This window comes from Astatotilapia calliptera, chromosome 3, assembly GCF_964374335.1.
Source record: "Astatotilapia calliptera chromosome 3, fAstCal68.1, whole genome shotgun sequence".
Classification (NCBI taxonomy): Eukaryota; Metazoa; Chordata; class Actinopteri; order Cichliformes; family Cichlidae; genus Astatotilapia; species Astatotilapia calliptera.
Window position 1 is genome coordinate 16,689,348 of NC_137424.1, and position 26,707 is coordinate 16,716,054.

The 26,707-nt window shown below is 43.1% G+C and overlaps 1 protein-coding gene across 1 annotated transcript in view; it reads right to left on the reverse strand.

Annotated features, from left to right (window-relative positions):
* LOC113035147 (protein TANC1-like) overlaps positions 1-26,707 on the reverse strand; it is a 388,820-nt gene that overhangs the window by 155,461 nt on the left and 206,652 nt on the right. The window lies entirely within an intron of this gene.

The following is a 26,707-nucleotide window of genomic DNA, read 5'->3' on the forward strand; positions in this document are numbered from 1 at the left end:
TGCTCAGTTTCTTTAGTCCCAACAGCTCTTACCATCTCCTGCATAAAGCTTTCCCTCCATGCTCAGATGCCCTGGAACAAGGTGCTCTCTTTATATCAGTGACTGGTTTAAAGGGACAACTTGCAGTGCTCGCCAAACTTTGTGTCAGCAAAAGTAGTTCTAATGTTTCTTACATTTATTACATTTTTACACACACAAATCAATGAACGCAAAAACATGAACTTTCCAGATATTTTGTTTTACAATGTTACAAAACTCAGTTCACAACTACACAGTCTGATTTACAAGTACAAAATATTTATGACCACAGTTTGAGCCGATGTATGTCCCGAGTCTGTGGACTCAGTGGTTTTGTTTTGATTGTTATTGTCTTTTGTTACAATTTCATTCTGATTAAGATTTTCTAGTTCTGAGGTTTTGGTTTCTGTGTTCCCTCTGTACTGTGTTAGTATTGTGTCTCTGTGTTCACTTTCTGTTTTATTTTGACAGTGCCATGTCCTATGTTAGTGTGTCTACTTTTGCTTCCCCTTGTCTGGTTATGTCCAATGAATCCTGCTGTGTCTCCCTTTTCTCATTCCCTGATGGCTCTTTTGTGTATATGAGCCCTTTGTTTTCTCCTGCTTCTTGCTGGTTCGTCTGTGTTGTCTCCCCGTGTCTCCGTTTAAGGTTTCAGGTTAGTTTTTTAGTTTTTCAGTAGAGGTTATCTTAGCTTCTGCACAGGCCATCTCCACTGCACTTCACCGTTTCAATAAAGCTCACTCACTTCACAGCAGTGTCGGCATCTTGGGTCCTTTATTAAATTCAACATGGCTCGCCCCGCTAGCCGTGACATAAGATGTGAAAACAATATCCAAAAAACACGAGAGACAAACAGGGAATAGTTTTAAGGTGCAGGGCCAACAAACTGAGTCTAGCCATGAACTCAGAGTTGATTGAATTAGCATTTTGAATTGGCTGATCTGAGTTACTTCAATCAAGTCTATGTTCACTTTGAGTTAAGATTATACGTGATTAATGTAAAAGAAAAAAGCCGTCATCAGCAACTGATTCTGATTTAGCAGGTTTTCAAATCTAAACGGTACCCATCGCTAGCTGGCTGTAGTTAAACCTTTACTTAAAAAGCATCCCTAGACCCAGCTGTCTTAGCTAATTATAGGCCGATCTCCAACCTGACAATCCTTGAAAGAGTAGTTGGGGGGCGACAATCAGAGGGGCAGTGTGATGATCTTAGGTTACGAACTACCGCAGTCAAGTCATTAAGGGAGACGGGATCAAACTGCTCTAAGACAGCTGAGCACACAGGAGAAAGACTCTGATCTGAGGCAGCAGTCGGCGAGACAAGAGCCCTAATAGATAGAAGCTTGTTGTTAAAAAACGCTAAAAAGAGTGACGCTGAAAAACTAGTTCATGCATTTATTACTTCCAGGCTGGACGACTGTAATTCATTATTATCAGGATGTCCTAAAAACTCCCTGAAAAGCCTTCAGCTGATCCAAAATGCTGCAGCAAGAGTCCTGACAGGGACTAGAAAGAGAGAGCAGATTTCTCCTGTTTTGGCTTCCCTTCATTGACTTCCTGTTAAATCCAGAATTCAAAATCCTGCTCCTCACATACAAGCAGTGTTGGGACTAACGCGTTATTAACTCATTCACTGCCATTGACATCTATAGCCGTCAATTGCAGTGCATGAGTCAATGGGTTTAACTCATTCACTGCCAATGGCTGGCAGTGAATGAGTTAAGTAACGCGTTACAGTAACTACGTTATTATTGTGGTAACGAGCACGGTAACTAGTTATTATGCCAAAATCAGGAACGCGTTAGTCGTTACTGAGATTTAGATAGGGTCGTTACTCGTTACTTCGTGTGGTGGCTATCGCGGAGCTTCCACAGATTCAGTAACATTAGCAAGTGGTGGAGGCCAGCAGGTGGATGAAGGAAAGGGGACGCAGAAGGAAAAGAGACCCGAGGCGGCCGCCGGTCCAAGTGTGAACTGAACTTCAGGTAAGAAGTTATGACCTGCAGTCTCTCTGGGTCAGATATGAACCAAGTTTAGGTGGAGTTTATTTTCGTTATTCTGACTTTTTCCGTACTGCGTGCTAGCTAGCATGACGGAGTTTCTATACAGCTGGGTGGTGCTATGAAGTTAATGATGTTGAACTTTATTTTGTTCATAAGTTATTAGAGTTGCCAACCGTCCCGTCTGGTATTCAGAGAAAATATTACGCGTTTCTTATTGAGGTGAAAAGGAACAGTTTGTCCCGTAATTCAGCTACAATGAAAAAGGCACAAAGCTGGAGTTATTCTGTGTCTTTGCTGCACAGCTGCCTCTTCTTCTCTCATTCTCCCCCCTCCCTCTCCCGTTTCTACTTCAATCATGAAAACTGATCAATGATCAGCTGATCGGCTCTCTTGTTTGTTTATCGCTCACTTTGCGCCAGAAAGAGGAAACCAGCGGATGTCGCGGTAAACAACAGCAGCACTTTTAAGCTTGATCAGCTGTTGTTAGAATTTATTTAATATTAATTTCTAGTATCAGCTGATGTTTGATGGAGCCACAGCTGTAAAGCTGCTGGTCATGATGTCGGTTTGGTTATCTGGTGAGAGGGAAACATGAAGATGAAACCAGGAGATGTCCTTACTGGATCATCAGAGCTGAACAGGTGATGGAGAGATGGAGAAACAGGTTTACCTTTTAGGTGACATGAATGAGTTGAAGGGAAGTTATGAACTGTTTCTGAGAGACAAATAACACCAGGATCCTTTTTTAGGTAGCTGACAGCTGGTAACTGTGCAGGTGCGGATCTAGCAAAGTGTTGCCAGGGGGGCATGTAGGGCATTAACAGGGAGAGGTGGGCACAAGGAAATACTTTTCTTTCTTATTCTTATTTAAAATGTCTAGCTTTTAAAAAATAATTATCTGAATCTTACAACAAACGATTGATAGATTGATGCATATATACCATCAAAACAGTGAACATCACTGTCACAACAGCGTTTGTTTTCATTCAAAGGCTTTATGTTTTTCCTATAATGGTGGGCCGGTCTCTAGTCAAAATGCCCGGACCAATTTTCTGTCCCAGTCCAGCCCTGTAAGCAGCTCATCTGCAGTCTGGTGTTACCTACATCTTCCTATTCAGAAGGCAGAATTTCCAAGTTCTGAGTACAATCAAAGCACCACGACTGCAGTTTTTGTGTTGGATGTAAAAGGCGCACATGACGCTGTGACGTAGGCTAGAGTCATGGCAGCAGTCAATGACGGTCCAGGCGTGGGATTTCTCTCGTGGAAATATGCACATTATCTTTTCCTTTCTATTGGTAGGTGGCACAGTGCACTGTGGCAAGTAAGCAAGCTAGAAGACTGGCAAAGTTATGGAAGCAACACATTAACAAGAGAATTCTGAGTAAAACCAAAGTTACTTTCCCTAGTAACTAGTTACTTTGAAAATAACGAGTAACTTGAAGTAACTGAGTTACTTTTGAGAGAAGTAACTAGTAATGTAATTAAGTTACTATTTTAAAGTAACTTACCCAACACTGCATACAAGGTCTTAAATAATCAGGCCCCATCTTATCTTAATGCTGCACCACAACACCTGATCTCTGGTTTCCTCACCTCTTCAATCCCACTTTAATACTTGACTAAACTCATTTTCCTGTTTAGGTGTTGAGGCAAAGCCGCCCATCTACAATGCAGGCAACAGCAAACGGAGCTATTTTTGATTCCCTTTGAGTTTTTTCTACTTTTGTGCTACAAAATGTTCAAGCTGATTAAATTCATTAGAATAAAAGTTCAGATAATTTTCTCATATTAATGTTGGAGGTAGAAATTCAGGGAACTTTGCACAAAAACTGGCAGAAATTTCCTTCAAAGATGGCGTTTTTACTTTAATACTGTGAGTACATTTCAGAGCCTGGACTCTTTTACCTTTACTTGAGTAAAGAAGTTGAATCATTATTTCAGCTTTAAGAGGGTATTTTAACACAAACATCAGTCCTTCTACTTAAGTATGTTTGACACTTTGTTTAATCATCATTTTTAATGATCAAATATAATTATGTTTGTTATTTGTGGATTTTAAATGTCCTTGACAGAGACAGATGATGATCATTATCCTGCACTGTGCTCTCAGGTTTGGTCGAGCTAGCACAAAGAATGGCTATGTTGAACTTCCTCCTGGGATCTACACTAAGAAGTGAGTCCAACATTAGCAGGGTCTCTTTCCTTTATCTGATTCACTTTAGCATTCACAGTCACGTGAAGCTTGTTATTAACTCGATAAGTCAACCCAGGGTTTCAGCTGAGCGCTCACATGAAACACATGGTGTTGGCAGCATCTGATCAATCATATTCATGGAGACGTGTATCAGCAACAGAGCAGCTGAGTTTGCAGAAGGAAGTCAAACTAAACCACAGGAACAATATGAGGAGATTACACACATAATAAAATACTAGCAGTAACACAGCTGCTGCAGACAAATCAGTCGTGTGATCGTGTGTGAGAGGAGAAGGACTGTAAAGGAGTTTGGTGTTAAAAGCTCTGTATGAATGTGGGAGACTTTGAAGGGCTTTAAAAAGGCCAATATAAAATAAAAGGCAGCAAAATTGCTGAGTGTGAAAGTCACCAGACTTATCAGAGCTCTGTGATTAAGACCTGTAAGAACACCTGTTTGTACTTGTTGGCATTATATCAAACACACACGTATATTAAGCCTTTGTTTGAACTCTGGTTGAATTTGTTACTTTCAGACTGTGAAACATCACAGAGGCTGCAGCTGCAGATCTTTTATTCACCTGGAAATTTACTTTAAATGTTAGATGGAAAATGTGTTGCTCAGTTTAACCAAAGTAAGAACAAGAATCCATAAACCTTCATAAAGACAAACATCTCCCAGAACATTGAGCTGCTGAAGTGTCACTGAAGGGAAAAACTATTTGTCCTCCTCCATCCAGCAACACCTGAAACACCTGAGTGGAAGCTCCTCCCTACACTGTGTTTGAAGCAAAGCACAAAGGAGACACCTGCTGGAGCAGCTGGAGTCCTACAGACACTCAGCCTCTTCACTACACAAACACCTCCTACAACATCCACTCTTTCCACTCTGACTGCTGTGTTTGTGGAAACACTCCAACACACACCGCTTCACATACCAACATAGAAATGTGTGAAAAAGAGCTGAGTTGATATTAAACATGAGGATTTATTCAGAAATACAGAGTCAGGAACAACATCTAGACACACATTACCTCTCAGCAGCAGAAGAACAGCCTTTAAAGTCTATAAAAGGATCCTTCGACCTGTTGCTCTTTAAGGAAACACAGCTGGGTTCAGGTCCAGGAGATTCTGGCCTCTTATTGATCCTAAAAGAAAAACAATAAATGTCACAGCTTCATGAGACAGGAAGGAAAAACTGGAAACATTAAATTAAAGACATGATGAACAATGTGAAACTCATAAAAATAATGTACTTACTCTTTGTCACATAACAGTCTTTTGTTAAAGTTTACACCAACACCCTTCGAGTCGTTGCTCTTTAAGGAAACACAGCTGGGTTCAGGTCCAGGCTCTGGATTAGTTTCAGGGTTATGTCCAGCTGAGCCTGGTACGCCCCACAGCTCTGGGCTTTAAAACAACACACACAGAGGTATGAGTGTGAATAATGATGGAGCAGTGATGTGAGTGCTGAGCTGTGACATGGAGAAGAGTCATGGACAGTTAGAGATGGTCATCTCACCTCTGAGCTTTGGTCTGGCTCTCATGTTCCCCACACAGAGTGCTTTTAGAGGGAGGGACTCCCTCCTCTCTGTCCTCACACTGATCCATGCTGCTCAGTTCACATCAGCTCACACACACTTTCTACCTTCACCTGCAGAGGAAACACAAATCATTCATGTGCACATCAACTGAGAGCTGCAGAGGTCGTGTCTGATGTGTTGGACTAACATCCATCTGAGACGCAGCTTTCATCAGTTCACTACAAAAAGTGTCACAGAGCCCAGTTCAGCCTCCAAATCCTCCATTACTGTAGTCCTACAAAGCAGCAGGTCAAACATGGCTGCAGAGAGCAGCTTTATGTCAGTAACCATGTCCAGGACCGAGCTGACTGCTTACAGAGTTCATACTCTAACTGCTAGCTGCTCTGCTAGCTAAGCTAACTCAGTAACAGTGACTCTGACAGCAGTTACTGTGGAACAGCGGCCGAGCTCAGGACACATTCAGTGTGTTTAGTCTGAGTCCTGGACTCTGATTCAATGGATTCAATCCAGCTCAGAGTTTCATGTGTTCATCAGAATAAAATACATGTACTAATATAACAGAAGTAATGCTCTGAATGCAGGACTGTAATGGAGGATAAATAAGGTTTTTACAGCCTGAAAGAAACATTCAGTTCATATATTTGTAGACAGTGAAGCAGTTTTTAATACTGCAGCTGTTTCCTTCACCTGTGTGTGTGTGAGCCACACCTTCATGTGCTGCTGTAGAAATATGTGGTCTGACTGCTCAGACTGAGTCTAGGAGGAAAGTTCACACGCTGGAGAAAGTTTTGTTCCTAACTTTGTCAGAGTTCGGCTCCAAAGACAAAGAAGACGGAGCTCACAGTCTGTAGATGGTCCTCAGTGTGTGTGTGAAGCCAAGAAAGCACACAGGAGTGTGTTTATGTCAGCAAATCAGTGTGTGAAGAGTCTGAGGGAGTGTGTGAATGAGACTCAACACTGAAACCAACAGTCCAAGAAAAGCGTCTGGACTTCTTTAAGTTTAACTTAAAGAAGTCCAGACGCTTTTCTTTTTGTCTCCATAATGTCTCCATAATGCTGCAATGTTATCTGCCCCAGAAACACTGTGCAGAAGCTCTGATGGTGACACAGAAAAGTCACAGTGGAGATACTTCTGTCCACCTTTGATTAGACTCATTATAAAAAGGAAAACAAAGTTTGAACACAGTCATGTTTCCAGTTCACTGACTTACATTTATTCCATGGACACTCACTCTAACCTGAACCACAGCTACAACCCAACATTGTTGAGGCCTCATCTCCTCCTTTCCTGACTGTAGAGGTTAAATATGCAACAACCGACAAATAAAAGAATTTGGTTCATTTCAAAGAAATTCACACGGCGACCAAGTAAAGTAACCGTAGTAAAGGAGACAACATCCCGTTGATGGTGGGATTATTTGAAAGATTTGCTTTAGTCACGTCACCAAATGCAGTTGAACCACCCGTGGATCCATGTTTGACCATTCTACCACTCTGAGCTCTGCTTTTGAATCATTTTATTATTATCATCATTCATTTATTCATTCTTTGGAGGGGGGCTATTTCCTAATGCCGCCCTAATAAGCTGATGTTCAAGGGGAAATATAACAGAAACTCTTTCAGTGTTATTCATTAATAAATTAACAGATAAACTGTGAAGAAGAAAAAAACTGAGATTTAAAGGAGAGAGTGAGAAACTTGATCATCCATCCTCATAATACATGTTTATCAGTATCTGCTGTGACCATACTGCAGTAATAACTACAAGTCTACATTTCTGTGACTGTTGATCAATCACAGCAGGAATCTGAGCTCATCTCTGCACACAGAGCAGCTTCAGCTCTGGGATAAACTGCTCGCTTCACGTCCTTCTCAGCTCACAGACACTCATCCTGATATTTTCCTTTAACATTTGATGGTATAATTCATCTGAGTTTACACTTTATCTGCATAAATACAGAAAAACAGACCCAAACACCAGAAACCATCAGTTTCACGATCAACGGGAAGTGGCTCAAACGTCACAGTTTCATAACGTCACCCTGAACTCCACTCACGGAGTTTCTGTCGCCATTGTAGTTTTTAAAGTCCCGTGATAAAGGCGGGTCTTTCTGTGAATCCGCACGCTCATTGGCTAATAGCTCGAGATTGACACATCGTTATCCAATGAGCGTGCGGGAACTTCCGACATAAAGTTGTTTCCTTTGAAAAACCAAAGTCTGATTATTTTTGCCTCCACTGACGGAGCCTGTTGTTCCCGCCACAGAGACACAGTAATGTCAGAGCGGTGTTAACACTCACCCTGCCTCAGCACAGCTCTCACTCTCCTCCTGCTCTCTCACACTAAACGGAGGCTCAGCTAAACTCACTTCCTCTCTACTTACAGGAAACCAGCGCTCAGAGGAGCCGACCGGCCTCACATTTCACCCACAGACACGAACAGCGTGGAATTATTTTATGTCATAAGAAGAAACATATTCATGTTAACACTCACCTGCCTCAGCTCCACCTTCCTCCTCCTGCTTTCACTTTCACTGCTGCTCCCTAAACACAGAGGATGCTGGGACTTGTAGTGTTTTCCTTCCGGTGCGGTCTTCCTCTTTGTTTGTTTGTGTTTGTGTTCAAGTTATTTCGATCATGTAAACATCAACAGAACACGTGAAGCCACACAGAGTTTGTATGTCGAGGTGGGTAGGAGGGTTTGAGGGTTTGGGGAGGGGTCAGAGGGAAGAGGTCTCTCAGTCTTGACAATCCACATTGATGGCATTGCATCTTTCAGCGTGTTTGTGGGTCGATTTGGATGCTCCAGGTGTGAGAGCAGCCACTCAGCCTCTGCTGCAGATGTGTGTCACAAGTTCATCTAGTAGTGAGACGGTGGCGCAAGATGGCGAGTTGAGCAGTCGCACGAATTAGGAGCTCGTTGAACTTGTCCCAGAATTTACTTTGTGTTCGTTATTGTTTCCACTCGAAAGTAGTAAAATGACTGCCCCAAGTATAGTTAAACCTGCTAAATTCAAACTCGACCTCAAAAAACAAGAAACAACATCGCCATGTGATGGAAAGGAAGACCGCAGAGAAGGAACGGATCATGACTACGTAGAAAAAACCTTGAAAAAAGAGTGGACGAGCAGCTAGCTGACCTGAGTGTGCAATGCAAGCAAGCTAGTACGATGCTAGCCAGCCTAGCCAAAGCGGTTCAGTTCAACTCGGAGGAGGTGAAAGAATGTAAACAAAAGGTTAAAGAGTTGGAGAGACGAAACGAGCAGTTGACCAAAGATAACTACGATCTCAAGGAGAGAGTGTGAGAGCAAGAAAGGTACAAAATGAGGTGGTGCCTCCGGATTAAAGGATTAGAAGAGAAAAGAGATGAAGGTGTCAGATCGCTGGTTATTGGAATTCTTGGCAAGATCGCACCTGATATGATATCAAAGCTTGAAGAATCTGTGGATGTGGTGCATAGAGTTGGGAAGAAGATTGAGAACAAGGTCCGACATATCATCATTCTGTTTGCTCTGAGACACGTGAAAGAGGAGATTTGGCGTCGCACCAAAGATTCGGCTGTCTGTAAGAACGGCGGTTTCCACTTCGCTGAGGTACTGCCGCGGGAGGACTGGGAAGAGAGGAGGCGGCTGTGGCCGCAAATTGAACAAGCCAGACGGGCTGGGAAACGGGCCTTTTTCCGGGGTCCTCATGGATACATCGAAGGACGGAGGATCATCGACGTTGAATGAAAGACTTGATGTAAGACTGTATACAGTGGAATATTATTAATGGGACAAAAGAGTTCTACTTAAAGTTAAAGGTTATTAGTCACTGAGTTGGTGACAAGTGTTACAATTTAAACTCATGTTTATATATTTTTCTTTTCTTTTTAAAAAAAAAAGTTATTTTCTTAGCATACTCTTATTATGGTTCACTCAAAAATTTCTTTTGGTTCATTAAACGTTCGGGGTTTGAAGGAAATTGTTAAGAGAAAGGCACTTTTTTTATTTTGCAAGGGGCAAAAATGTCACTGTCTGTTTTTACAAGAGACTCACTCTGTGGATGCCGATGTTACCTTTTGGGCTAATCAGTGGGGAGACAAGATTCTTTTCAGTCGTGGATCTAACAGATCTGGAGGTGTGGCGATTTGTTTTAATAAGTTCCCAGGGGAGATTATAACATATAAAGCTGATAGTGAGGGTCATTGGTCAACTGCAGCTTGAAGAGCGAAGGTATATTTCTAATTGTTACAAATCTTTATGGACATAATAACGAAGGTCAAAATAAACGTCTATTGGAAAATCTAACAAATGTTATTTCAGAGTTTAAAGTTATGTACCCCACAGATTACATCCTAGTAGGAGGAGACTGGAACATGACCTCAGATGAATGGATGGACAGATGGCCTCCTCGCTTAGGAAGGAGGCAACAGAATAACATTATTGAGAACTTTTCTAGTGATAATAATTTTACAGACATTTGGAGAAGTTTGAATCCTGGAGTTAAGAATTATTCATGGTTTAAACCTAATGGAGAAAGCAGGTCAAGAATTGATTATTGGTTAGTGAGCGATGACATTTTGAGGTGTACTTCACCATCTAAAATCTCCAAAGCACCCCTATCTGATCACTGTTTCATTGATCTTGTCTTAGAACCAACAAGGATGAAACGTAGTAGCAGGGGATATTGGAAATTTAATGCCAGCCTTTTAAATAAGGACAAGTATTGTGATAAAATTAGACATAAAATTACAGATATAAAAAATGATGACTCAGTAGTGGGTAATATACAGAAATGGGAACTTATTAAATTCAAAATCAGAGAATTCACTATAAAATTCTGCAAAGAACTGAACAGGGAAAAACGGGAATATGAAAGTAATTTACTTCGTGAAATAACTCAGTGCTGTAGTAAAGAAAAACTAAACGTGCAAGAAAAGAATAAATTGATGGAGTTACAAACTAAATTAGACGATCTTTACCTAGAGAAAGCCCAGGGTGCCTTTATAAGATCGAGAGCCAAGTGGATTGAGGTAGGTGAAAAGAACTCATCATATTTTAGTAAGCTGGAAAAGTGCAGACAGCAGAGAAATCTAATCTCAAGCTTGTTGATAAATGGGACTGAATGTAAAGATTTCAGAAAGATTGAAAAAGAAGTCTTCACTTTTTATTCCAAATTGTACTCCTCAGAATATTCAGCAGCTGATTCTGATAGTTTCTTTGATAAGATTCATAATCTCATCCCATGTATTGACAAGCCGTTCAAAGATCTGTGTGATTCAGAGCTTAAAATTGAGGAACTGGATTTGGTGGTCATGAAAATGGCATTAAACAAGTCCCCAGGGACAGATGGACTCACTACTAATTTTTATCAATTCTTCTGGAAGGACCTAAGAACTTTATTGTTTGATGCATTAAAGGAATCGATAGAGAAAAAAGAAGTGATGCCGAGCATGAAACAAGCTGATAACCCTGATCCCTAAATCGGGTAAGGATAAAAGAATTTTAGACAATTTAAGACCCATCACCTTACTAAACACTGACTATAAGATCCTGTCTGGAGCTGTAGCTGAGAGGCTAAAGAAAGGCATCTCAAACATTATCAGTGAAACACAATCAGGTTTTTTGAAAGGAAGACTAATTCATAACAATATTAGGCTGGTTTTGGATCTCCTTGAATACAGTGAATTAATCCAAGAGAGAGGGTACATCCTGTTCTTGGATTTTTACAAAGCATTTGACTCAGTTGAACATACGTTCATATGAAAAACTCTGCAGTCTTTTGGTTTTGGAGAGGAATTTATCAATGTTATAGAGATGCTATATAATGACATTAACAGCTCTGTTTTGCTAGAACATGGTACATGTTCAAGGTTTGAGGTTAATAGAGGGATAAGGCAGGGATGTAGCAGCTCACCACTTCTGTTCATCATGGTTGCTGAGCTGTTGTCTATTTTCATCATCATCATCATCATCAACTTTATTTATAAAGCACTTTAAAACAACCACAGCTGACACAAAGTGCTGTACATTGGAACTGTAAAATAAAATTACATGAGATATAAATAAAAAACAAATAAAAGAAGAGTGAAATCATTAATTAAATAACTACTGCATTAAAAAAGAAACTAAGTCTCACTGAGGTTAAAAGCCAAGGAATAAAAGTGGGTTTTAAGACGTAATTTAAAAGTGGACAGTGAAGGGGCCTCTCTAACATGCATGGGCAAATTATTCCATAATTTTGGAGCCACAATAGAGAAGGCCCTGTCCCCTCTGAGCTTCCTCCTGGATCTCGGTACCTCCAGGAGCAGCTGGTCAGCTGACCTGAGAGACCGACAGGGTATGTGGGGATGAAGAAGCTCAGAGAGGTAAGGCGGGGCAAGACTGTGTAGACATTTAAAAACAAACATAAGAATTTTAAAATTAACTCTAAAAGACACAGGCAGCCAGTACAGAGAGGCCAGCACGGGGGTTATATGCTCTCTTTTTCGAGTTCCTGTTAGGAGTCGTGCAGCCGCATTTTGAACCAGCTGCAGACGTGAGAGCAATGACTGACTGACCCCCACATAAAGTGAGTTACAGTAGTCCAGGCGGGAAGAAATAAAAGCATGGATCACTGTTTCAAGGTGCTGCCTCGAAAGAAAAGATTTTAGTCTTGCCAGTCGCCTTAAATGATAAAAACTGGACTTCACCACTGCTCTGATTTGGTTGTCCAATTTAAAATCACTGTCCAACTTAAAACCAAGGTCAGTAACAACAGATTTAAAATAGACTTCCAGGGATCCTAAAACAACAGAGGAGGACTCACAGGGACCACTGGGTCCAAAAACCAACACTTCTGTTTTCTTTTTATTAAATTTAAAAAGTTTCGAGCCAACCAAGCTTTAATGTCATCTAGACATGTCAAGAGAGGTTTTATGGAGATGGCATCCTTGCGTTTTAGTGTCAAATAAATTTGGCAGTCATCGGCATAACAGTGAAATGAGATCCCATGCCTTCTAAGGATAGAACCCAGAGGCAGTAGATACAGAGAAAAGAGCAGTGGCCCTAAAATTGAGCCCTGTGGGACACCACATGACAGAGGAGCAGAAGACGATTCGTAACCGAGAAGGCTGACAGAGAAAGTTCTATCTGACAAATAAGACCTAAACCAATTGAGTGCAGTGCCACCAATACCCACTACATCATGTAATCGAGAAATTAAAATATTGTGGTCTACTGTGTCAAAGGCAGCAGTTAGGTCAAGCAAGACAAGAACAACATGGTTACCAGAATCACATGCCAGAAGGATGTCATTAAAAACCCTTAGTAATGCAGATTCTGTGCTGTGAAGGGTTTTAAAACCTGACTGAAAAACCTCAAAGATTCCATTTTCATCTAGAAAATCTTTCAGTTGACTAAAAACAATTTTCTCTAAAACCTTGGAGACTAAAGGCAGCTTGGAAATAGGCCTATAGTTCGCTAAAACTGTGTGATCAAGGCCAGGTTTCTTAAGCAGTGGCTGTACTACTGCATGTTTGAAATTTGCAGGAACCACACCAGAAGACAGACTGCTGTTAATAATGTCAAGGACATACTGTTGTATACTAGGAAAAATTTCTTTAAAGAATTGTGGAGGGACAGGATCCCGTGGGGAACCTGTGGGCTTAATATGGCGAACCACATCCTCTAAAGAGGAGAGCGTCACAAGCTCAAACTGAGTGAAAACAGCAGCGCAAGGGACAGAGACAGAGGGGTCAGAGTCAGGAGCTGTGATAAGAGCCCTGATGGTGACAACCTTTTCAATAAAAAAGTTCAGAAAATCATTGCAAATCTCAGGAGAAACTTCCAAACAGACATTCAAAGGAGTATTAAGAACAGTGTCAATGGTCCTAAATAACACACGTGGGTTATGACAGTTGGAAGAAATAATATTTGCAAAATATTCCCTTTTTGCCTCTTTAACAGTGTTCTGGTAGCGATGCCAGCAGTCTTTGAGAATTTGAAATGATACATGCAGTTTATCCTTTTTCCACCTCCGTTCTGCTCGACGACATTCCCTCTTAACAGCACGACTGCTCTCATTAAACCAAGGCTCAGGTTTAGCCTTAAGCTGCCTGGTTTTTAAAGGAGCCACAGAGTCCATGATTTTTTGACAGCAAGAATTAAACCAGGAATGTAGGTCTTCTGTGTCAGAGGAATTATTTTGATTAAAAACAGTCACATTAAGGGGTTAACTGTGATGGGTGAACAGATAATAATCAGTCAGCTGGCAGATGATACCACCCTGTTTCTAAAAAATGAGGACCAGATTCCTTTAGCCTTGCAGGCGATCAACCATTTCTCCAAAGCTTCTGGCCTACAGCTGAATATTAATAAATGCAAAATTCTAGCTCTGCATGAGTGTCCCCTGCAAGCAATAAATAATATGCAGATCAAAAAAGAGGTGAAGTATCTGGGCATTGTAATTTGCAAGGATAAGACATCAACAGAAAATAAGAATATCTGTACCAATATAGAAAAGTGTAAGTCAATTTTAAACATGTGGCTGCAAAGGGACATAACTCTGTTTGGGAGAAGCTTGCTAACCAACATGGACAGTCTGTCCAGACTCATCTATCCAGCCTTTTCTCTGCCCATACCTCCAAAACTAATTAAATCTATAAATACTCTTAATTTTAGGTTCATATGGAGGAACAAATGTCATTATATAAAGAAAAATGATGTGATTAAGAATTATGAAGAGGGTGGGGCTAATGCCACTGACTTTGATGTTATGAATGGTGTACTAAAATTGAAATGGTTAAGATCTTTCATTAGGAACAAAAATTCCTTTTGGAACATTATTCCCAATGTGATTTTTGGCAAAATGGGTGGAATAGACTTTTTGTTACGTTGTGACTTTGATTGCAGTTCGTTACCTGTTAAACTCTCAGCTTTCCATCAGCAGGTCCGTCTCTACTGGAAATTAATCTATAAACATAGCTTTACTCCTCACAACACCCCTATATGGAACAACAGGTATATCCGTTTGTGTAGGAAATCTGTGTACGTGGATGAATGGAGATCTAAAGGGATTTGGGCTGTAGCTCATTTTATGGATGATAATGGGGTCTTACTAAAACATGAGACGTTCTGTGAGAAATTTGATGTAAGATGTACTGCTAAGAGATATAAATCCCCAGTGAAAGCCATCCCAGTCCCTTTGAGATCAATGATAAAAGAAGATATTGTGCACTCTAAAATTTCTCCTGGACTGAGGCAGCTCTGCATAGCTGGAGTTGAATTTGGTGACAGCAGGTTTACAAACAAAGTGATCAGGAATATTTTGATAAATGAAATTTGCCCTAATCCGGTTAAAAGAAATTATATCCTTAAAGAATTTGAGACCATGGAGGTTAAGGCGATAAGACAAAAGTCTACAGGGAGTGCAGAATTATTAGGCAAATGAGTATTTTGTCCACATCATCCTCTTCATGCATGTTGTCTTACTCCAAGCTGTATAGGCTCGAAAGCCTACTACCAATTAAGCATATTAGGTGATGTGCATCTCTGTAATGAGAAGGGGTGTGGTCTAATGACATCAACACCCTATATCAGGTGTGCATAATTATTAGGCAACGTCCTTTCCTTTGGCAAAATGGGTCAAAAGAAGGACTTGACAGGCTCAGAAAAGTCAAAAATAGTGAGATATCTTGCAGAGGGATGCAGCAGTCTCAAAATTGCAAAGCTTCTGAAGCGTGATCATCGAACAATCAAGCGTTTCATTCAAAATAGTCAACAGGGTCGCAAGAAGCGTGTGGAAAAACCAAGGCGCAAAATAACTGCCCATGAACTGAGAAAAGTCAAGCGTGCAGCTGCCAGGATGCCAGCATAGGAAAATTGGGTTGAACAGTGAGACTGCATTTGTGGGGTTTAGAAACATCCAGAGCATCGCAACAGAAAGGTAAATAAAAAAAGTAAGAGAGAGAGATAAAGAAATAAATGAACTAATAATACATAAATGAATAGAAAAATAGAAAACACACATGTAGAAATTGTCACATGTGAAATTATTTTTGGAGAGAATCAGAAGTGAGACAGTTTGAATCCACAGTTCAGCGCAAAGATGCAGGAATTAAATCTGATTATAAAAACACATCGAGGCAACGAAGACCAGCTTACACTCAATATTAATATGAACACACAACATACACGCAATGAAGACATGCTTACACTCATGAATGTGAATACATGACATAAATGCTGAATGGTGTAGATTTAACACACTTAAAGGCTGAAGCTGAGGAATAACTCAGGAAGTTGCAGGACAATAGAGCGACTTTTGTGACAAGGAAAAAGAGACTGGGAGGACCAACCAGGGATTAGAAGCTTAAAGCAGGTTTAAAATAGTGAATTAGAAGTGGTTTCCAGCTGATTGAGCAAAAGAAGTGACGACTGTAGAAATAAAAATAAAATAATAATAATTGAATTATGCAGCAATGTTTTGAATATGCATTTCTGTTGTCAGGGCAACTTCTCGAGATGTGACTCAATATGCAAATTAGTTGAATGAGTGGGGACAGAAAAAAAAGAAAAACTCAAGTTTCCTGTCTGAGACATGAGTGAAGTTTGCATTGAGAGAAATATATCTGTGACTGTGTGAGAAGAACTGTTTGGTCAAATATATGATAGCAGCCGCAGGACAATTAAATAAAGTCTGTGACTAAGTGCAGTCGTGCAGATTTGGAGAAGAAGTTTATAATTTAGTGATGACACATTGTTATAAAGTGTTTAGAAAGGGCTTAATGGGAATATTACTGTTGGGCAAACTGTGCGGCTTTAACAAGATTTTCTGTGTATTTAGCAGGTGAAACTCTGTCAGCTGACTTCAGACTGTCAGGAAGCTGAAGAACCTGAGGCCAACCACTGAAACATGATGTGGGCAAAATGAACAGAGGGAGGGATTTTAAAGGTGAACATTTAGGACTTACTGCAAATGTTACTATGTCAAAGTTACTGTGACTCAAACAGAGGAAATTCTGATTTTCTTATTTCCACACCCAGCATGTTTTGGGTGTTATATGCTATTAAATACTTTTAAATAAATTAAAAAGTATTTAATAGCATATAACACCCAAAATATGCTTCGGTTCACATTTAACTCCAGAAAATCATCAATCAAAACATGGATATTACCTGACCACAGATTCGTGGTGACATCACTGCTCTTTTAACTGTTCGGTGTCTTTGTTTGTTTGCTGGTTGTAGAAATGGTTTATATGAGCTTTGAGCTGAGAGTCAGAGGTTTCTGTGGACGCTGCTCATGTCGGCACTTATATTTCTGACCTTTTCTTATAACCGATTAAACATGATCTCCTCCCTTTTGCCCCCATTTTTGGTGGTGTAGGTACAAATGATCAGGCATGACATTCTCATAATAAATAAGATACTGCAAATAATTATTTCTGCATTTGTGCGATTGAAGTGAATTGAAAATGTGTATGAAATGACACTGTTTTAAAGATTTGGCCTAAATAATTTTGGAGTGAATGAGTCTAAACATGATGACCTAACTAGTGATATCCTGACACACACACACACACACACACACACACACACACACACACACACACACACACACAGCATGTTATGCCAGTTTCAGCTGAAACTATGTTTCAAACCATGTTCCGGGTTTTTAGTTCACCATTTATGAGGCTTCAAGAAGAAAATAAAAGACAGATCTGAATGTTTGAAAATGTTTTGGAAAGATTCTGTAAAGATGAGATGAAAAATACTCAAAGGATAAATTTAATTGGTTTATTATTTAGATAAGTTGAAAAAAGTTAAACAAGTAAATGAAGAAACAAGGCAGAGGAGAGAAAAGCCCAACAATCCCCTCTGAGCAAGCAGTTGGCGACAGTGGGGAGGAAAAACTGCCTTTAAACGGGCAGGAACCTCCGGCAGAACCAGGCTCAGGAGGGGACAGTCAACGGCCGGGACTGGTTGGGGGGGTTAACAGAGGTGGAGCAAGACGAGGCTACATCAGGTGAGGAAGCAGTAGCGTCTCTCCTCCGGAACAAGTGGAACCATTTTCTCTTTTTTTTCATGCACTTTTCCACGAGCGCTTTTTTCTCCAGGATGAGATTTCTCAGCTCATCGATGGTTTCTGCGTTTTGTTCTTCAAGTTTCTCACATCTTTGTTCCACCTCTTCCAATGTTGCTTGTTGTTCTTCAAGCTTGTCTTTGAGTTGTTTGGATGTTGCCTCCTGTATCAGCTTGTCCTTGTGCATGTCTGCATTTCTCTGTTGGACCTCTTTGTGCTTGTCTTCTAACTGCTCATTTCTTTTCTGGATTTCTTGGAGCGTGAGCTGCAGGTCTTCATGTATTTTGTCTTCTTGTTGTTTTTGCGCCTGCATTTGAGTGTTTTCACGCTTCAAGTTATTGAATTCCACCAAAATCCCCTTAACGAGCTCGGAGTTGTTTCTCGCTATCTGATCGATCCTTCTCTGCATCTGTGAGCAGCGTTTCTCCAGTTTGTCCTTTTCTTCTTCCACTTTAGTTGCTTTGTCCTCCAGCTGATTACAAAACTCTTGCAGTTTTAGATTTTTAGACTCAAAGTCCTGGACGATACGTTTTCCTTCTTTCAGTCTTTCCTGCTGTTGATCTTTCTGTTGAAGAAGGTCTTTATTTTGGCGCAGTGTTTCATCCAGGCTTTCTTTCAGCATGCGGTATTTTTCCTGCATGCTCTTCAGTTCGTGCTGCATGTCTCGTTGCTTTTTGTCCTGCTCTTCCTTCTGTTGGAGGAATTCTTTCTTTTCTTCCACAGCTTCATGGAGCTGTCTTTGGAGGAGCCGATTTTTTCGGTCCATGTATTGGAGATCCCGTTGTATCTTATCAGTCATCGTTTTCTTGTCTTGGAGCTGGTTGGTCATTTCTTTTAGTTCTGCACTCTTTTGCCTGTTTTCTTTAATGAGGTGCACAATCTGCTCTCGGGTCTGAGCAAACTTGATTCCCCAGCCCTCATTAATAATTTTTATGTCCGGCTGGCGCTGTTGTCTTTCTTCCAGCTCTTTATTTTGGGCTTCCATTCGTCTACATTTGTCCTCCAGTTGAAGTTTCTCTTCTTCAATTTGTTGCATTTTTTTCTGGAGAAGGTAGTTTTCCTTCCTACTCTCCTCTAACGCCCTTTGGAAGGATGACACGCCATTTGGGGAAATTGGCCGGCCACGCCAGGAAGGAGAGGCGGTGTTACGTTCTGTGAGGCTGTGGGAGTGTGTGGGTGGGGTGTTTGCCCACTCTCCCCGCCTCCACCCCTCTTGCCACTCCTACCCCTCTCTGTCTCTCTCACTCTCCTCTCTCCCCAGGACACAGCTGCTGCTGATTAGCCTCGTTTGCCACCTGACTCCAGTCAGCAATCATCCTCTGAGGCTATTTAAACTGGGGATGAGCTGTGAGCAGGGTGGCTTTTTCCTCGGTGGCTCTACGCGGTTCTGTGCTAGATTTTGGACAGGCAGCCTCTTTCTGACCAGTGAGCAGACGGGTTTGTGGGCCCTGAGAGTGTCTCCCCGTGGTGGGGAGTAGGGTAGGAAGTGTGGGAAGTGCCTCCTTTTTTATTGTGTTTGTTTGGTAGTCCTCCTGCCTTTCGTGGCTGCGAGCGTTTTCTTTGTTTCTTTGGCGTTATTGGTAAGACGGCGTTGCCGGCCCTTTAAGTTAATGTTAACCTGTACCATTTTGTAATAAAGTTTTATTGATGCAGAACAACTCTGTTTGTTTTCCTTTTTCATTCTGATTCCGGACTCATTTGTTACTGGTCCCCTCTCTCACATGCCTAGACCCCTTCGGGGGGAACGTAACAATGTGGGGGCTCGTCCAGGATTTGAATGGAAGGAACAACAATTGAGTTTTAGTGAGTTGTTTGCCGGTGGCTTGTTTAGTTGTATGGTATCTGCTGCGCTCTCTCTCCAGTTAGCAAAGGGGAGTGTCTAGCTGAGCGTAAGCTCCTCCTTCAGGCACTCATTTTTTATTTTTCCTTTATTATTTTCGGAGTAATCCCGGGTGGGGATTAGTTCCCTGTCGGGGGTAGGCTTGTCGGTGCTTTGTGCACTTGATGCTTAGCCTTTAAAGTTGCCTCGAGCCTGGTACACTCCAGAAGCTAACTAGGCTAAGATTTTAGTAGGCAGGTCTGGGGAGAGGGTCGGCGGTACTTTTATTTATTGGTTAACCTCTGGCCACACTTTTCCCGCCTGTTTTCTCATTTGTGTATTGGAGGTGGTGCTTCTTTGTTGTTATTGTTAGCCTCAGGTAGTTTTTTGTTTTTAGAGTTGATGGCTACCTTTGATATTGCCGTGTTTAATAAAAACCCCTCGCTTGTCCAACTGGACGCCTGTAGGAAGAGGGATTTGCATGAGGTGGCATCAGGTTATAGCATTTCTGTTTCCACAGCTCTGCGTAAGGCTGAGCTGAAAGCTGCTCTTGTGGCTGGCTTGGTGGAGAAAGGGATAGTGGCCTTGCCAGTATCTGCCAGTCCACTTGAGCATGGTGCAGCGTCTCAGCCTGTTCCGCAGGCGTCAGCTCAAGCTGTAGGTCCATTGGTGTCGACACCTGTTGGTCAGGGGCTGCCTGTGGACAAACCCATGACATTGCCTCGCTTCGAACCCCTCTCCATTGAATCAAGTGAAGGCTCGAAGCAGGATGCTAAGCTCCGTGTACGCCTGGCTCGTCTCCAGTTAGAAAAGGAGGACCGTGAGAGGGAGTTCCAGCTAAAGAAAGAGCTGGAGCTTAGGCGTTTAGACGCAGAGCTTGCTAGAGCCAGAGAGGTCGAATTGAGGAAGGTGGAGGTGGAGGCAGAGACAGCTGTGAGGTTGCGACAGCTGGAACTCCGGCAGGTTTCCCTTCCTCCGACCGCCTCCATTCGTCAGGCAGACACCCCGTTTGACGTAGGGAAAAACAGTCGTCTGGTTCCGATGTTCCGTGACACTGAGGTCGACAGCTACTTCGAGTCGTTTGAACGAATAGCCACGGCCTTGCACTGGCCACGGGATTCATGGGCCATTTTGCTCCAATGTAAGCTGGCGGGTAAGGCTCAAGAAGTTTGTTCCTCGTTGTCAGCTGAGGACAGCTTGGACTATGACAAGCTGAAAAGGGCTATCCTGCTGGCCTATGAGCTGGTCCCAGAAGCCTATAGGCAGCGTTTCCGGGGGTTGAGAAGAGGTCAGGGTCAGTCCTATCTTGATTTCGCCAGGGAAAAAGGTGTTCTTTTCGATCGGTGGTGTGCGGCCTGCAAAGCCACTGACCTGGCTTCGATCCGGGAACTAATGCTCATAGAGGAATTTAAGAACTGCATTGCTGAGCGCATCGCGGTATATATTAATGAACAGAAGGTTTCCTCGCTACAGCAGGCTGCGACGCTGGCTGATGAGTTCGCGCTCGTCCATAAAACCAGTGTCAGTAGGTATGACCGGCGCGATGCCCCAGTGAAGGCTAGCGAGGTGCCAGTTGCACAGCACCCAAAGAGTGAGGTACTTGTGTTTCGTCCCAAGGCAGACCGAAAGTGTTTTTTCTGTTTTAAGTCTGGCCACCTGATCGCAGATTGTGAAGCTTACAGACGGAAACAATCAGTCTCGTCTTCACGTAAACCAAAAGGGGTTGGGCTGATTAAAACCATGCCTCCTGTCAGTAGGCCCCCTTCCCCTGAGACCCCGGATGAGTGTTTTAAGCCTTTCATTTTTAAGGGGATAGTTTCGCTTTCTGGTAAGACCGAGGATAAGCGTGAAGTGACCATTCTGCGTGATACTGGTGGCTCACAGTCCCTCATACTAGCTAGTGTGCTTGAATTTAATGAGAAGTCTGACTGTGACTCTAGCATCATTGTAAGAGGTGTTGGGATGAGTTTTGTGCCTGCTCCCCTCCATCGTATCTGGGTACAGAGTGAGCTGGTGAGTGGTTTCTTCTCAGTGGGTGTGCGGCCTTCTCTCCCGATTAATGGGGTGGATTTTATAATGGGAAATGATATCGCGGGTGGGAAAGTTTACCCTACCCCTGAGGTGACCAACAATCCTGTTATAGAGCCTGTGTTAGATGCCCTCAGCCTGCAGCACCCGGATGTGTTCCCGGTGAGCGTTCTGACTCGTTCACGTGCCCAGCAACAAGGTGGGGGGGTTGATTTGTCAGATTCAGTGATCGGCTCTATTCTAGAGAAGGATGTGATGCCCTGCACCGATGAGGGAGATAATGGAGCCTTAGAGTTAGCTCACAGTGTGGTTGAGCCAGCTCCTGTGTCTGGAGCTCCTTTTCTGCTCACCCGGGAAGCACTTGTGAAGGCTCAGAAAGAAGACCCTTCATTAGTTCAGTGTTTTACCGCAGCAGCTCAGGATAAGGGAGGTGAGGGGAGCAAACGGCAGACATTTTTCGTCTGGGAAGGTTTATTGATGCGCAAGTGGACCCCAAGGCCTGGAGAAGACTGGAGCGTAGTGCGGCAGTTGGTGGTTCCGACCAGTCTGCGGTGGCATGTGCTGCAGTTAGCACATGATCACGCATGGTCAGGTCATTTGGGTGTCACTAAAACATATGACCGTATACTGCAGCATTTCTTTTGGCCGGCAATGAAAGCAGATGTAGTGCAGTTTTGTAACACCTGTCACACTTGCCAGCTTGTGGGTAAACCGAACCAGGCGGTGCCCCCCGCCCCCCTACGTCCTATCCCTGCTGTCGGTGAACCTTTTGAGCATATCCTGGTAGACTGTGTTGGCCCCTTACCAAAGACGCGGGCAGGGAATCAGTTCTTGTTAACCATAATGTGTGTGTCCACTCGATACCCAGAGGCGATTCCTCTGCGGAAAATCACGACAGCAAGCATTACCAAAGCACTAGTCAAATTCTTTACCACCTTTGGCCTCCCGAAAACCGTGCAGACAGATCAGGGTACCAATTTCATGTCCAGGGATTTTAATCGGACTCTACGGTCCTTTGGAGTTTCTCATTCTGTGTCTAGTGCTTACCACCCAGAGTCACAAGGTGCACTGGAGCGGTGGCATCAAACTCTCAAGGCGATGTTGAGTAAGTATTGCCACGACACCGGAAAAAGCTGGGATGACGGGGTCCCGTTTGTATTGTTCGCTATACGTGATGTGAAGCAGTAGTCTTTGGGGTTCAGCCCAGCTACCCTGGTGTTTGGACACGACGTGCGGGGTCCGCTAAAGGTGTTGAAGGAGAGTTTTCTCAGTGGTTGTGTGCCTAAAACTACTGTGATGGAGTTTGTAAAAACATGCAAGGACAGGTGGCAACGGGCTACTTTGTTAGCAAAAGAGGCTCTCTGTGTATCCCAGGCAAACATGAAAAAACGATGTGATCAAAAAGCAGTGGAAAGACAGTTCCAGCCTGGGGACAAAGTTCTTGTGTTGTTGCCCGTGCCCAGTTCTGCCCTCATGGCTCGTTTCTCAGGCCCCTATGTGATAGTGAAAAAAGTGTCTGACACCAACTATATTCTCAACACCCCAGAACGCAGAAGGAAGACTCGCCTATGCCATGTCAACATGTTGAAACCATACCATACCAGAGACACCAGCATGACAGAATCATCAGACACTGCTGGGACGGCTGTCCCCGGTTCAGTCCCTGTTGCCCTGCTAAGTGTTGAAGTTAAGGGTGATGATGATCTGGGTACCCTTTCTGAGGGACAGCAATGTGGGCGGTTGTCAAATTCCGTTTTTTTAGCTAAGGCCGAGGCCAACCTATCTCACCTTCCTCCGTCCCAGTGTAAAGAGGTACTTGACTTGCTGCACTCCTACCTGTCTCTTTTTAGTGACGTACCCTCGCGTACCCACGTTTGTGAGCATGACATTGACGTTGGAGACGCAGTCCCAATCAAGCAGCATGCATATCGTTGCCCCTTCGCCAAACGTGAGGTCATGAAAGAAGAAGTTGAGTACTTAGTAGAAAACGGCTTGGCACAACCTAGTTGTAGCCCCTGGAGCTCCCCATGTCTACTAACACCTAAGTCTGATGGCACACCCCGTTTCTTCACAGATTATCGGAAGGTAAACGCTGTAACGGTCTCTGACTCTTTTCCGCTTCCTCGTATGGAAGACTGCATTGACAGCATCGGCCCTGCCAAATTCATCACCAAACTCGATCTCCTTAAAGGCTACTGGCAGGTGCCTCTCACTCCCAGAGCTTCAGAGATTTCTGCATTTGTCACCCCTGACCACTTCATGCAATACACAGTAATGGCCTTTGGCATGAAAAATGCCCCAGCTACTTTTCAACGACTGATGCAGTTGGTGTTGGGAGATGTGCCCCAGTGCAATGTGTATCTAGATGACGTGGTGCTATACACAGACACATGGGCAGATCATATGTCCCTTCTGAGGACAGTGTTTCAGCGGCTAGCCGAGGCCTCGTTGACCCTCAATCTCGCTAAGTGTGAGTTTGGTAAGGCAACCGTCACTTACCTAGGTAAGCAGGTGGGGTTTGGGCAGGTCCGCCCAGTGGAGGCGAAGGTTGCTGCAATCCTGGACTACCCGAGTCCAGCCACCAGACGGGAACTAAGGCGGTTCCTAGGGATGACCGGATATTACCGGTGTTTCTGTAAGAACTTTTCTGTGGTCGTGACCCCGCTAACCAAACTGTGTAGCCCAAAGGTGCCTTTTGAATGGTCAGTTGAATGCCAGCATGCCTTTGAGTCGGCAAAATCTCTTCTGTGCAGCACCCCTGTATTGGCAGCTCCAAACTTCTCTCGCCCCTTTAAGCTAGAGGTCGATGCCAGTGCCACCGGAGCCGGGGCAGTCCTGCTGCAGGATGATGAGGAAGGTGTGTGCCATCCGGTCTGTTATTTCTCTGCAAAGTTCAAACCCCATCAACTGAACTACTCTACCATAGAGAAGGAAGCCTTAGCTCTGCTTCTAGCTCTGCAGCACTTTGAAGTGTATGTGGGCTCCAGCTCTTCCCCGGTGACCGTGTTCACAGACCACAACCCCCTTGTTTTTCTGAACCGGATGTACAATCACAACCAGCGACTGATGCGCTGGGCACTCCTGGCCCAGGATTACAATCTGATGATCATACACAAGAAAGGTACTGACAATATAGTGGCTGATGCGCTCTCACGCAGCTCGCAATAGGTTGTTGTTGTTGTTATTTTGGTAGGGCTTCAATGTAAGGGGGGGGGGGAATGTTACGTTCTGTGAGGCTGTGGGAGTGTGTGGGTGGGGTGTTTGCCCACTCTCCCCGCCTCCACCCCTCTTGCCACTCCTACCCCTCTCTGTCTCTCTCACTCTCCTCTCTCCCCAGGACACAGCTGCTGCTGATTAGCCTCGTTTGCCACCTGACTCCAGTCAGCAATCATCCTCTGAGGCTATTTAAACTGGGGATGAGCTGTGAGCAGGGTGGCTTTTTCCTCGGTGGCTCTACGCGGTTCTGTGCTAGATTTTGGACAGACAGCCTCTTTCTGACCAGTGAGCAGACGGGCTTGTGGGCCCTGAGAGTGTCTCCCCGTGGTGGGGAGTAGGGTAGGAAGTGTGGGAAGTGCCTCCTTTTTTATTGTGTTTGTTTGGTAGTCCTCCTGCCTTTCGTGGCTGCGAGCGTTTTCTTTGTTTCTTTGGCGTTATTGGTAAGACGGCGTTGCCGGCCCTTTAAGTTAATGTTAACCTGTACCATTTTGTAATAAAGTTTTATTGATGCAGAACAACTCTGTTTGTTTTCCTTTTTCATTCTGATTCCGGACTCATTTGTTACTGGTCCCCTCTCTCACATGCCTAGACCCCTTCGGGGGGAACGTAACAGGCGGCGTAATCTTTTTGAATTGGTTGTTTTTTTCTTGGAAACATGTTGGAGTTTCTATACGATGACTTTGAAGAGCTTGTGGTGAACGTTTTGTAGGCTGCAAACACAGATGCTGCTGAAACGAACTAAAACTTGCTGTTTCTCACCCCTACTTAAGGAAAAACATCAAAGGACTTAAGATTCTTAAGATCTATGACATCATCACTCCCTAAGCCAATGAGATTGTCACAAGACATTTTGGAATGGGGTATTTTTTTTTTAAACTGTTTTCAAACTTAACTTAAAATTTCAGTGTTTCCTGGTTGTGGACTATTGGTTAGTCCAGCCGATTAAGAAATTAATTGTCACAAACATCCCTAATATTATATAACAGACGACAGAAAACACGAGTTTTTTTTCTACTCAATAGAGGTATAATAAAAGTTTTTTTAATTATCCTACTTTTTATAAAAGAGAACATTTATTAAAGATTATGTATTTAATTAAAAAACTCTGTTCATCTAAAGCAGGGGTCAGCAACCTTTAAGACCCAAAGAGCCAAAGAGCCATAATTGGCCTATCTGGGGTTGAAAGGCTCGATAAATGCACGGCGTTTCGCCGGGTACACCGGCTTCCGCGAGTGTGACGCTTATTTTGAGCGATGAAAAAATAACAAAATATAATTTTATTTGCATATTGCAAAATCACAATAATCTTCCAATTTAGAACTACAAGTTAAAAAAAAGAACTAACATAAATAAAATACACTTCAGCTAATTTATTTTCACAAACCACGCGGAGCCGCACTATAAGGACTAAAGAGCCGCAGGTTGCCGACCCCTGATCTAAAGGGTTTAACAAAAAGGGGGAGCTTCCTGCTGGAAATTGAAATGTCCCCATGTCCCCACTGGGCGATCGTGGCTCAAGAGTTAGGAGTTCGCCTTGTAATCGAGCCCCGGCTTGGACAGTCTCGGGCAAGACACTTCACCCGGCAAGACACTTCACCCGTTGCCTACTGGTGGTGGTCAGAGGGCCTGGTGGCGCCCCAGGGTGGCTGTAGCTACATCACCAGTGTGTGAATGTGTGCGTGAATGGGTGGATGACTGAGCGTGGGTGCTTAACTAGTTAAAAAAACAAACAAACATCTGTCTCTTATTTTTTATGTCACACAGGAAAGAAGCTTCAATGTCTGATGAGAAGACATTAATTTGTTGGTGTTTGTGGTGTTTGGTGCAGTTTTCTTGTTCTCT